The sequence below is a fragment of the Semicossyphus pulcher genome, unplaced genomic scaffold (assembly GCF_022749685.1).
Source record: "Semicossyphus pulcher isolate SPU_LCO1_2020_fin unplaced genomic scaffold, fSemPul1.0.p SCAF_1, whole genome shotgun sequence".
NCBI classification, from domain to species: Eukaryota; Metazoa; Chordata; class Actinopteri; order Labriformes; family Labridae; genus Semicossyphus; species Semicossyphus pulcher.
In genome coordinates, this window is record NW_027211603.1 from 6702621 (window position 1) to 6716424 (window position 13804).

Below are 13804 nucleotides of genomic sequence, written 5' to 3' on the forward strand. Positions count from 1 at the left end.
TTGAGCTTTAGGGGAATGGTTTCTGGGTATTTATGTTGCTCTTTTTGTGGCTGAAACATCAACTTATTGAACTTTCATTTTGTTTGTTTGTTTGTTCTTTCACGTGCCTGACATCAGCAGGACGACAGTACAGAACTGCTTTTGTATGCAGTTATATTGGTATGTACTACTTGATTTAGTAAATGCCATGACTTATTATTAAAAATAGGATGTATAATTAATTCTCCCACAGGACAACTGTGTCCAGTTTTGGCTTAGCTCATCGCTCCGAGGGTGAAAAACATCTTTATGTTCAGGGGACTGTGCAGTTTCATTTTCCTTGGGCCAGCTCCACGCAGCTATTTTGGAAAGCTTTCACTGACGTCTGTTGGAATATGCAGAAAAACCACAACGTGCTCTTTTAGGATTTTTTGTTTTACTTCTCAGGCCACCAACAGTAAATCCTTTCTCCCTCCAGCCAGCTCCCTGGTTTTATGTAGTCATGGTTTTCTGCCTCTTCATTAGATGTTAGCCTGTGCAGTTGGCAGATTTAAATTTGCTGCCACAGCACTGATGGAAAATTCCATTTAATTTTTACTGCTAACCAATGGGTTGATTTGATGATTTTCCAGCAGCAACAGTATCTTTTTGTGTGGGCCAGAGATCTTCTGCAACAACTCTCTGGTGCACAGAAAAACAGAAAGTGCCTCATAATGAAGCATCAGACTAAGGCTGATGAAAATAAACGCAAGGTGTAATGTTTGGTAAAATAGCAACAGACGGAACAGATCACACAGATGCATTTCAAATAGAAAATAAGATCTCATTCTTTTATAGTTCTTTTCAGATGTCTCCTAAGCCCATGTTTTATCACCTCTCAGGTGAGCCTATATACTTCAGTACTTACATTTGACTACACAAGATGTGAAGCCCATTGTTACAGCCTCTCAAACTGAGACTAAGACCCTTTAGTCAATCTGTCATCAGCACAGATAATATCACACCTTTATTCTCCTCTTTCAGACCACTCTTGTTAATGAATAACCTTGGCCTTATAACTGCCAGTATTTATGATTGTAAACTTGTAAAATGTGACATTTGAATGTGTAAGCAACAATCAGCAGATTTGCTTTCAGCATTTAGGAGCCAAGTTGCAACACAATTAAACTTTGAAGGTGTGCTCACGAAGCATTTTTAAAAGGGAGGCTTTTAATAAAGCTAAAGTCATGTTCAGCTAACTAGCAGCTCATATCGAGGTAGCAGTGTTACAAACGCCAAACTACCATCACAATCTGGCAGACTTACACAGAGACAAGAGAGTGACTCTGATCAGGTGGATCAGCTGCATTAACTGATGAACTGTCTGAGAGGCGCGAGGGCACACAAACATGAGTGACAATGGATCAATCCATCAGTCAATCAGTAAATGAATGAATGCTGAAATAATGACAGTTTGCAAATTAAGCAATTAGAAATAATTCATCAGCTCGACCATCAGTGAATAAGTGACTGAAAGTGTGAATGAATTAACTAAATCAATTTAAGAATGAATGAACCAGGTATTAGGTGAATAAGTGAATGAATCAATTGGTCAGTCTGCACATCATTTGTGAATGAATGGATGAGAGTCGGTGAGTGTGTCAGTGAGAGAACGGGTCAATTAATGAACGAGAAACAGTAGCACAATATGAATGAATCAAAGAGTGATGAAGAGTGATTCAAACAATTAATGAAATTAATGTGATTGAAGGATTTGAAGTACTTATTCATTCGCCGCTAGCTTAAGGTGATTAGTTCATTCAAAATGTTCACAATAAATAAATGACTTCTTATGAGCTTCAGGAAAGTGTGAATGCTCAACAAAAAGGAGCATTTTGGCTGTCAAATCTTGTCTTTTTAAATACTGCAATACTGTACACATGACACTGTGTTGTGTAATGCTGATTTTTACTAGTCCATATCATCCCAAGATGAGAATTAAATTCCTCCTTCCAAACTCAAATCCTTCTAGACATGTTGATTTTCCTTGTGGAGCAGCGTGTCAGCGTGAGGGGAAAGACACACTATTAGTTATCTCAGGGTTTGCCTCTGTGGGTTTCCTGTGAGCTAATTGGAGACCTCCCCTGCGTCCCGGCTGAAAAACTGCATGTTTGTGGTTAAAAATAGGTGCAGCATTTCCTGCTGTGCCAGGGACGGGACTGCTTTCAAAAAGACCCCACCTCGGATCTGCTTGTTTCATACTAACGGTAGCTGCTGCATCTAATACACTGCAAATGTGGACAAAATACATCATGTGCTGTAATATTTAAAAACTGCATACCCTTTTTAATCCAGTACTTTGCCACGGGGACGGACACTGTTTGGAAAGACTTTACCCACGATGTTTCTTACAGTAATGCAGCTGCTATTGCATGAGAGACATTTAACCAGTTACAATGTCTATTATCATTAGGACATGTACGTGCTACTATAACCAAAGCCATCTTTAATATTGAGTAAAGGCGTAACCTAGCACAATAAACGTGCACATTTGCTAGTTAGGACACAGGCACTCCGAGAATGTCCATTGAGCCTCACAGGAAAGCGAAGGAAGCAAAGGCCGCAGAGTTTGCAGTGGACAAGCTATCAAACAGAAGCTTGTCAAGGAGCTGCAGCACACGCCAATCACGGAAAAGACATTGACAGAAAGGCCAATAGTGCTTAACATTTATGTTAGTTATTCCTCAAGATATTCTCATCATCCTGCATTTGCAACTTTATTCTTGACTGATTAAATTTGCTTTTAATCAAAAATATTCCTCTTTTATTGACAGATTTGTCTCCTGCTCTCGTAGAGATAGCAAAGATCTTGTAGTGAATGTCTGGCACACTGGAGGTGATTCATTTATGCATCAAATTCAAGAGTAAATGCAGTGCACTTTTCTAAATGGCATAGTATTAAAAAGTGTCAGATTCAATCAAATCGAACGGTTTGTGCAGTAGATATCTTTTTGCAGAGTTAAAGATTTAAGCATAAAGAATACATTTTCCAGAACTCATCTTATAACTCTCTGAGGGTCTTTTAAACCTTTCCTGGTTGTATAAATATAGAAAAGGAAATTATAGGTTGATTGCTGTCGACTCACAGCTAGAAGGTTCCTAGTTTGAGTCGAAGTGGGCCTTTCTGTGTGGAGTTTGCATGTTCTGCCCGTGCATGTGTGGGTTCTCTCAGGGTAATTCAGCTTCCTCCCACAGTCCAAAGACATGCTCGTCAGGTTCATTGGGGACTCTAAATTGCCCGTAGGTGTGAATGGAAGTGTGAAAGGTTGTCCGTCTTTGTGTATCAGCCTTGTGATTGACTGGTGATCAGTCCAGGTTGTACCCCGCCTCTCGCCCAATGACAGCTGGGATCGGCTCCCAACAGGAACAGGATAAGCGGTATAGATAATGGATAGATGGATGAATTGATTTTAGATTAAAACAAAAGCTCTGCGTTAAAAAGAATCTCGGGTCAGTGTTTGTAATTGTGTTGCTTCATATTCTGATGCGCTTATATATGATCCAGGAAGTACAGTTTGAGTAATAGAACGCTGAGATGAAAGCCCGATCAGAAATCAAAACAAATACTATGACTAAGGATTTAACAGCTCTAATTAACTGTTTTGAATCCACATTTCTGCAGGAGCCTTCTGCACTGTCATCTGTCATCTGTCCCTGCCTGAGTCAGTGTATCAGCAGCATCTCAAAAACTGAACTGATCTCTTATAAATATATTCAGCAGACAGGTTTTGTTTTTCTTTTGTTGCTTTGTTGCATTAATGAGATTTTTGTAGATCACTTAAGCGTGAAAATTATACTAATATCAAACTAATAGACGCAAACTGTTGGGAATTCTTCAGATGTGAGTGACAGGTACGAGGAGTTCAGATGACGCAGCCGGTTTGAGACTTGTTTCAGTGCTGGCAGAGTTTGTGCTTGTTGTTTATTTTATTTTTTGGGTCTATTGTTGTCAGAGCGCTCTCCCTGTGCACACCAGGCTCCCCCCTTAGTGTCAGACATGATCAATTGGCTCCATGTGATGCTGTTCCTGGGCTGCATTCTCATGCATTATGTTGAAAACACTCTCCCAGAGGATGGGGTGGAGGGCACCATAAGTCATAAGAACGTAGCCAGTGTTTGGGGTAAATGTAATCATTGTCATGGAATCTCTGATAGGGGCTGTTTGTCTATGGAAAACACTGTGTTCAGTGTGTGTGTGTGTGTGTGTGAGTGTGTGTGTTTTCCTTGTGTGGCCATGTGTCTGAGCTTGGTAAGCGTAAGTGTTAAAAAAAGAAAACATCTGTGAGTGGACATTCATGCTCGCTGTAATTTTTCCATGTCTCACCCTCGCTTCGGAAAATGTGTGTTTCAGACTTTTTCCAAACAGAGAATTTGGCAAACAGGAGAGCTTAAAAAAGTGAAAAAAAAACCTATGAATAACTTTTATGTGACTCAATCTGCTGCACATTCTGGAGAGAAATTCAACTGCTAAACAGCTCAAAGGAGCCTCATGATATCAGTAACAGTTCAGGGTCTCGGCTGTCGTTCTACATGCTGTTTTTAAGTGGCTCTCTGTAACAGCTGGGGAGCAGGGTTTAATCCACACTACAGCGGGGCTGAATTATGCATTATACTGTGAATATTACACCGTGTCTATTTAAATGCTCTGCTTGTCCTGTCTTCTCGGTCCACGCTGCTTCTGCAGCTACTCAGCTGAAGATGCCACATGGAGAGGGAGAGATACGTCTGTTTTATATGCAGAGTTTCTCAGTGCTTCAGCAGAGAGTTATATTTTATGTTTACAAAAATGCTGCAGTCTTTAACCCTTTTCTTTTTTCTTTGTGGACAGGTTGGGGTTTGGTTTGCGCAATTTTTTGTTACAGTTGTATTCCCTCCCTCCTTATGTCATACCTCCAGGTATGTGTGATCTTTGCGGCCAGTTAATTTAATGACCGATGACTCCCAGCTGGCTGAGCGTCAGAAAATAGGCCCGTCTTTTCCTAACCATCCTTTTACTGTTCTAAGAATCTATTAAAGAGGTTGTAAACAAATATAAAAATGGTTTCGTCCCTTATAGATAAAGTTCAGTGTTATTTCCATTCCAAATGGGTACAGTTTATTTCTAGACTTTGATATTGTAGGAGATTAGAGTTTGCAGCTTGTAAATAGCTTCATGTCAGAATTGTCCTTGTTAAAGCGATAGTTGATTGTTTGCTGTTGGTTTTTGAAGCAAAAATATGACATTTTAATTTGGTTTAGTTACCAAGTGTTGAGTTAAATAAGGCTTTTGATCATTTGTAACGTTTGGCAGCTGACGTCACCCTTCCTGCCTCCTTCGATTGCACACAGTGAGGCTTGATTACATGTTCACAGAAGGCAGATAACAACAACAGTCAGTGCCCGGCGTGTTTGTGTAACTGGAGGTGTTTATCCGAGAAGTTATCAAGTTACTGATCACATTTAATAAGCCGGGGAGAAACCGACGAGTGCAGTGACGCATCGTGCTTATGGAAGTAAAAAATACATGAATATCTTGAAGTCAAAGATGCAAATAAAAACACTTAAATGTTTTCATGAGGGACTCCACTGCTTCAGTCGAGGGACTCGAGTGGTTATGAATTCCTGCTTAAACTATAATTTTGCTCTCGGCTTTGAGAGCCTCTCTTAAACCCCCAGACCCCATTAAAGTGTAAAACACACACAAACACAGACACACAGACACACACACAAACAGCCTGTGAAACAACAAATGAGGCCCATAGCACACTCTGGATGTGCCTCATGCCTATTTAAGACCTTATGTGCAGGTAGGAAGCTTAATAAGATGCTACAGTATACCTCGGTGACATAAAATGCTGCAGGTCTCAAAACTTAAAAAAAACTCAATGATGATAAATCTGGGGTCATTGTATCCGGTCAAACTCATTCCAGCAGCCCTCTTTACAGTAATTCGGTTCACTGAATAGAATGTTCAAATGACTGCGAGTAATCTTGGACACAGATCTCTGCTTTGAGGCTCGTGTTATGAGTGTTTTCCAGTTGTGCTTAAATCAGATAATTTCTGTGTCTGACTGATTTGCACAAAATAATTTATGCTTTTACTTTTTCCAGCTTAGAGTATTGAAAAGCTCTTTATACCGATTATCAGTGAGATCTGAAGTTTTCGTTCCGTCAAGAGATGCGACCACATTACTGTGGCACATTACTGCACAGGCAAACTCACACTGGCTGCCTGTGTTAGTCTGTAAAACGAAATAATGGCTGCATGACAGGCTGCATCTTTAGCATCTTTAATGTCATCCTTAAACTGCCCCTCTGTAGGAAAGCATTTATGATTTCTTAAATATAAGTTTACTGGGTTTTTATCATACCAAGCCAGAGAGGGTAGGCTGAGCTAAGCGGCTGCTTTTCTGGTCTCTGCAAGTGTTGCGAGTAAACAGTAATCTACTATGGCTGAACAAACAAAGAACAGATGGATCACTACAGATACAACTTCAAAAATAAGTGAAAATCCAAAGAAAAAGAAACAAATTTGACGCTCAGATGAAGGCAAACAGTCTAAAAAGGAAAGCGACCGTCAGCGAGAAAAATCAAGAGTTACAACTGGAGCCAACCGTGGACGTCAAACATGCAGTACTGTCAGAGCCACAATATACATTTGGAAGCATGTACCCTCATTCTTTCTGATATTATCAGCCACCATTATGTTTTTTTCACCAAAGCTGCGGTAGGAACTACTTTCCTCACTGTAAAAAACTTCTGCACGATTCTCCTTTACAGTAAAATGTCCCTATGATAGCCTCTGCTTCTTATCCCATTTGTCAGTGGTTGTGGAGGTCAGTATGTTTGGGGTCACGGTTCGATTCACTTTAACTTAGGCCAATTTGTAAAATCAGTGTAGTGAGTTCGGCTGCACAGGATGCAAGAGAGCAGAGCTGCTTTTCAGTGGAAAAGATGGTGTTGGTTGTTCTGTTTAAGGTCAAACTTTGGTGTGGAAGCCCTGTTACAGACAAGGTAGTCATGGTACAGTGGACAGATAGAGCTCATCCAGGAGTGAATGTGATAAAATTGTTGTTTTTCTGGGGAGTTGACTGACGCTGGAAAAGGGACTGAAAAAACAAAGTCTCAAGCTGTTTTGACACAAAGCAGAGATGTACAGTATGTTCCCTTAAAGAACCTATGAAGGTAATCGTCTGATGGAAAGGACGCATTTATAAATCTTATTTTTTTAAGGCTTTTGCCTTCATTCACAGGACAGCTGACGAGAGACAGGGAAGGTGGGGAGTAGAGAGTGGGGGATGACATGCACTAAATGATTTTCAGACCGGGAGTCGAGCCTGCGATCAGTGCGTTGAGGACTGTAGCCTCTATAGATGGGGCGACTGCTCTACCAACTGAGCTAAACCAGCGCTCCAAGGAAGCATTTAGAAGTACATATTTTTCACCAGAAAACACAGCTTACACATGTACAGGACAAGATCAGCAAAGAGAGAATAGGTACTTCTTTGTCCACAGGGGGCGCCAGAATTAACATATACTGAAAGTTCCTCACAGGAGCTTTAATTCAAGAATGTCAGGCAAATTTTACAAGGGCCATTCATCGAATTTCTTTGATTCTTAAACAAATAAAAATATAATAACCATTATCTAACAGTTGCACGTCAGTTGATTGAGCATATTTCTTTCTTTAGTGGTAAAATACTTTCTGGTTTCCTTTCTCCACAATAACATTAAACATATATATATATTTTTTTAATTGACCAGATCTTTTGGATTGATTTGGAAACAATGATAAACATTTTTCACCACTTTATGACATTTGATTAACCCAAACTATTTGCTTTATCAAGGAAATAATTAACACTGAAAATAATTGTCCTACTTTCCTCCATAGCTTTATGAGAATCAGAGAACACCATGAAACAGACAGGAGAGAAAAGAACACGTGAATAGATGTCAGTCAGTATTCACCCCAATCAAAGCGCTCCAGCTCCGTCCCTGTAGGTCTCCCCTTCATTTAGACTTTGGAAACACTGAGTTATAGTAATGAGTCTTTAAGAGAAATTCTCCACTGAAGGATTCTCTTCTGAGTCCAGAATGAGACTTAATGACGGTCCGGGAAGCCGGCCCATAATCAATCCACTAATCATGCTTACCTTTATACCAATGCAATTAACCTCAAGTGTCTAATCAGGCAATATTGGAGCAGAGAGAAAAAGACCTTTTTCCAGCCGTCCTCATCAGCTGTTCACAAAGCTCGTCTCCTTCCCTCCCGCCTCTTTCACCTTTTTCTCTTTTGTTAATTAAGTCCGAGTGTTTCCATCAGCTGCCTCGACCAGACGCTGAGCTATTCTTCCGTCTCTGCTTCCATAAGAATATATAATCTTTTTCTGCTATTCAGTGTATTTCTCCAGCAAATGGTTCACTATGTAAGCAGACAACAAGTCTTAACAGAGGAGCTGGTTGGTGTGGAATATAATCAAACACAGTTTTGACACTTAGTGGAAAGAAACGCTGTCATCTTATTATGTCGGGATATGAGCAGAATCATCAGAAGTTGGCTCCACGTTGATGGTTCGTGGTTTCACTAACGTTAATGTAACATACAGCTATGTAAAGAATAGAGCCTAGCCCTTGTCCCTATTTTAAAGGGTACAGTCTGAAAGTGTCCTTGTTGATATGGCGACAAATGTGGTTAGGAGAAAGCACTGCACACTACAGCTCCCATTATTTTGTAGGCCACAAGCACTGGATGAGCCGCTTTGACAGAAGTACAACAGACGAGCAGCTGCTGTATCTGTTTGCAGCAAACCAAACAATCTCATGTTAGGTAAAAAAAGAAGTCAGTCAATTTTTTAATCGAGCCGTGAGCAACCATAATCTGATTATAGCAGTTTGTTCACACGGCAGGACACAGTAAAGTAAGGTTGCAGCTGGAAGTGTGCAACCTGCTGCCTGGAACCCAATTTTTATTGATGATTCAATTATTTAAAAATGAGTGTTGCCTTGTTCTGTAGATGCATCTTTGATGAACAGTCATTCTCAATCATAACCTCTGTGAAAAATACATTGCGTTTCCTGTGACAACTTCAAGTGTTTCATCAGCGAAACGTTATAAATGTGGAGTAAAAACTGCGACTTCCAGGTTTAAAAAATGAAGCTGTACGTAGTTTGTCTGATGGGCGCTTGAGGGTTGTTAAAATTGCCAGTCAATCCTCAAAGGCCCTGCGTGTGAAAATGCACAACCTGACAGCAGAAATTAATGTTTCAAACTTGGTATGAAACATAGTTTTGGTCTGATATCACGGTGCTTTTTTTTACAACTCCACCATTTGAGTCATACTAAGGCTAAAAGTTGTGCATAATTAAGGGTGTGGTCACTTTGAGTGACAGGTGAGTTCATGTAGCTTTAGGTGTGACTGAACTTGGCCTCTTCTTTCTTTAAAAACAAACTAAAAAAGATGAACACACACACACACACACACACGAACATACACACACTAAAGACCCTCTCTGAAGGGGCACTTGTAGCAGTGATAGAGAGGTATTTGTTGGCCAGATTACTGAGCCTTGAGTTTGCTTCGTGCCGGCCCCTTCTTGTCATATTGGATACGATAGGATACGCTAACGTTACCTGCTTCAGGTGTTGCAGCCGTCTTCTGCAGCTCGCAGCGACACACGGTTCTCGTACTCCGCTGCGTGCCTCTGTTTTAGATGCTCAAACTGCTGCTGCCTTTAGTCGCCGCTGACTTTCAACAGACTTTACAGCGGGGAATGGTTTCCTCATTGTCAGATGCTGCAAACCCGAACCGCTTTCAGACGACTGAGGAAATCAATTTATCGCCTAGCTCTAATTGAAATCTGGTCAATCCTGACTCCAACAACAACAGATGGCTATGACCAAAATGCCAAACTGACGGTTCAATGGGTGACACCACAGTGACTAAACTCTATGGAGGAATTAGCAGGAGAGATGTTTGGTTTGCCTTAGCAGTCACTTAATACAGCTTTGATATAGCTGCAGGGGAATAAACAGTACACAGTGAGGCTGAAATAAAACAAACACTGGATTACATGCATGCATCCTTTATTGTAAGCCCATAATGCACGACAGCAATCTCAATCCTGTGCATGAATGAGATATTACACTGTTAACAATGAAACAGAAATGTGCAGAATGTAAATGCAAAGATTGTCTAAATGATAACTAAATCAAAGTAAAGTAAATATGTTTATTCTAATTTTTGAAAGCAGGGTTGAATCTGAGCTCGCCTTAACTAAAGTATAAACAGAGTTGTTGGGTATTGTTTGTTATTGCATCCATACTCTTACATCTGGCTTAATGCTGATGCAGGTATTCATTCAGAGTCCCTCAAAGGAGGGGAAGCAATTATTGAGTCTACAGTTAGAAACAGAAGTATTATGCGCAGAAGGAGGGGTTGTGAATATAAAATATAGCTGTACATTCAAATGAAAAAGGCTTTTTGAAACGAGGCAGGAGATCTACGATGGAACAGTTCAAAGAGACGTACGTGTTTGTGAGGAGCTGTATCTCCCTCAATTTCATGAAAGCGGCGCAGCAATGCTTTAAGTGCAAATACAGTATGTGCTCTGTGCACAGAGAGACACTTTCTTTACACCATAAAAGGATTATGTGAAGAAGGTGCAACAGAAACAGACAGGGGTTTGACATTGAAAGAGCGTGACAGAGATACTGCAGGATAATTGACTGTCCTCTACTCATACGGCACGTAGGACCTGTTCCCAGGTGACACAATGGAGTATCCTCACCTGCACTTTAAGCAAGAATAACAAAGTGATTATCAAAATTTTAACTGTCAATTGGTGGAAAGTTTTCAGCCCGGGGAGCTTGAGAATCTATTTTTTCTCTCAAAAACTGCACGCGTTATTTCCCAGTGTATATGTTAGGGATGGAGATAAGTGCCTCTCCTGTTCTGAACATGAACAGAATACTAATGCTACTAAAGAACATGTGATAATATGCACAGTGCAGTCAACAGTTTAATTACAAGCACATCATCATTATCATTATAATTAGCGCTCCATTGTCGACAGGAAGTGATTAAAGCTTCGAGGTAAACAATACTACAGTGCATTGGTTGCCAACATGGGGGCTGGGACCACACAGGGGGTCATAAGATCATCTGAAGGGTCAGAATACGTTAAAAGAGAAACTTTTTGTCCTCCATTCAATCCAACCTGATTCAATCACAAGCGCTTACCAACATGAAGCAGGTTTAAGCCCTGTAAAGGCCTTTCTATCAAGATGGCTGCAGCTGGTGTGGAACAATCCGAACCTACAATAGAGGGTATGCGCCGACGTCAGTTTCCCACCGGAACACACCCCCTCAGTCGGACTGAGTGGCAACACGTCTGGCAACATGGTTGCCGTCAGTAGTGGATATGAGAAAGTAAAACAGACAAATATCTGCTTAAGTTAAGGTCAGTTTGACTCAAAAGAGATCCCTACAATTTACCAAACCCACAGTGATCTGTGGATGTTGACATGTGGCCAGAACTTGGGTTTCCTGACATTTATGTGTACCAGTTTAAAAGCTGGGGAATTACAAGCTTTGACGCTCGGTCGTACTTCAAGGTCGGATTTGTTGTTTGGTAGTTTATAAAAAGATAGCTCTTGCTTCTTGTTAAATTTGTTTGTGCAGTCAATCGCACAACAGCTCTTTCCCATTGTTTCACTCAGTACGTGCTTTCTGCCAATCAGTGGGTGCTACCACAGTGACTTCCACCTACCGTGACGTGAGTGCGTAGCCTCTATAACGTCAGAAATGAAGCGGACTGTAGTTCATTTTGTACACAAATGGTAAATGGTTTCTGAATCATGTCATACCAAACATCTGTGTAATATGTTAACCCAGAATCTATTTAAGTTGGAACTAGCAACTAGCATGACACACATTTCGTTGCTGACTAGTCGTACATCTATCCAACTACGTCAAGAAGCATTTTGGTCAGCGCTTCTTGGAAATCAGAAATGAACCAAGAGATCGGGAATTGGTTTGGCGATGCCGGCATATGAAACTGCATTATAAATGTAAATCAACCAAGCTCTTATGTTCAAGCTACACAGACAAACAAAGTAGACCCCAAAGAATGACTTGACTCCAAAATATTTCTTTTCTCTCAATTCAAGGTTTTTTTTTTGTGGAATACTGGATACTCCTGCCTTCTAAGTTCTCCAAGAGAAAATCTCGTAAGGAAAAATGACTCATTGGGAGAACAGCTTACAGCTCATGCCCACACTGAGGCCATAATTTGTGTGAAGGGGTCACCACAGGTTTGCTTCATTTAAAAGGCTCACAAGCCAACATAGTAAAAATCACTGCCATAATCAATTACAGATGAATAAAACCCTCCAACAGGTTTCATAAGCTAGTTTAACCTTCAGCATGCAACAACTAAACACTTCAGTGAGTAAATTTCACACTAGCACAGACTTAATATCACAGTACTGTGGCCGGCTGTGGATTATTGCTTCATTATTCATCTTTGCAAATTGCCGAGGGCAGTCGAGGTGAGCTGAGTCAACCCAAACAGGTGAGCAGGGCCAACGCGTGAGTCACTGCGCTCATGTTCATGCCGGGCAGCTTCACAGATTTGTTATGACTAAAATATCAAGTAAAACTGTTGTACATGAAGGTACCCTTTGCATAGTGTATGTTTTCAAACTGGGAGGACCTGCAAACAGGAAATGTTGCTTTTTCTGCACTTACCCAGTGATGGGGAATGATAGATCTGTCTGATGCATGATCACAGTTTCCAGCTGGAGAGGGGAAACTCAGAGGTTTGCCATCTGGGAGAGGGCCAGCAGTTGTGGGAAAGACTTGTGAAAGGGTTTTGCAGTGGGGTTGCCATGTTTCCCCTCAAGATCGTGTATCTCGAGGTTGTTTACAGTTTCCTTTTGCAGCAAAAGACGGGCCAGAAAGAGAAACTTGATATTAGCTTAAGTCTTCAGGATGACACTGATTATTAAGATTTTCTTGTGAAAGAAAGTAAATGAAGTTTTCAGAGGACGACATGATTTAGGGCAGACAGGAGACGCTGTGGGAGATGTGACGGACAAATTAATTCAGCAGTTTGACAGGACACTGTGTTGTGGTTTCAAAGACAGAGCGCACTGACAGAGAGTCGAAACGTGGCTACAATGCCAAGATAATCATGGGAACAGTGGTTGTCATCAATTTTTCAGCTTCTCCTGGTGTATTGTGCTGCAGAGGCCGAGTTTACTTTGGATCATGCAGTGTGTTGTTCTGACTCATGTGTGGGTCATTTTTACCCAAAACAATTGTCTTTTTGCTTTTGAGCATTATGCACTACAATAGTGGAAAAAATGCAGTTTCCAACCGCTGAGTGGACAATTACAGGGGATTTTGTCTACAAAGAACGCAGCTGTTGAATCAACAGTTGTTTTTGCTAATGGCTGGTAATTATCCAGTATACAGTCAGATGTGTAGTGTCTTAAACGTTCAGAGATAAGTGTCTGTCGTTGCTCGGGCTACTGCCCTCTTGCCCTTGTTGTCTGAAGTGTTTTCCGTCACTATTTTTTCCCCCTTTTTTTTAATTGAGCTGCTACTTCCCTCTTAAAAATGTCTGCACATAACCCTGCCAGCAGATGTTGAGTGGGCAGTAATGTGATGTCTGGTCTCATAAAGCTATCCGCAGGCCAAGACGACTTGGACATCAGTTACAAAGGGGCACAAGGGCAAAACCATCAAATTATGTTTAGGCAAGGCTCGACGCTGGTGCTCAATTAATTACAAGGTGAGCA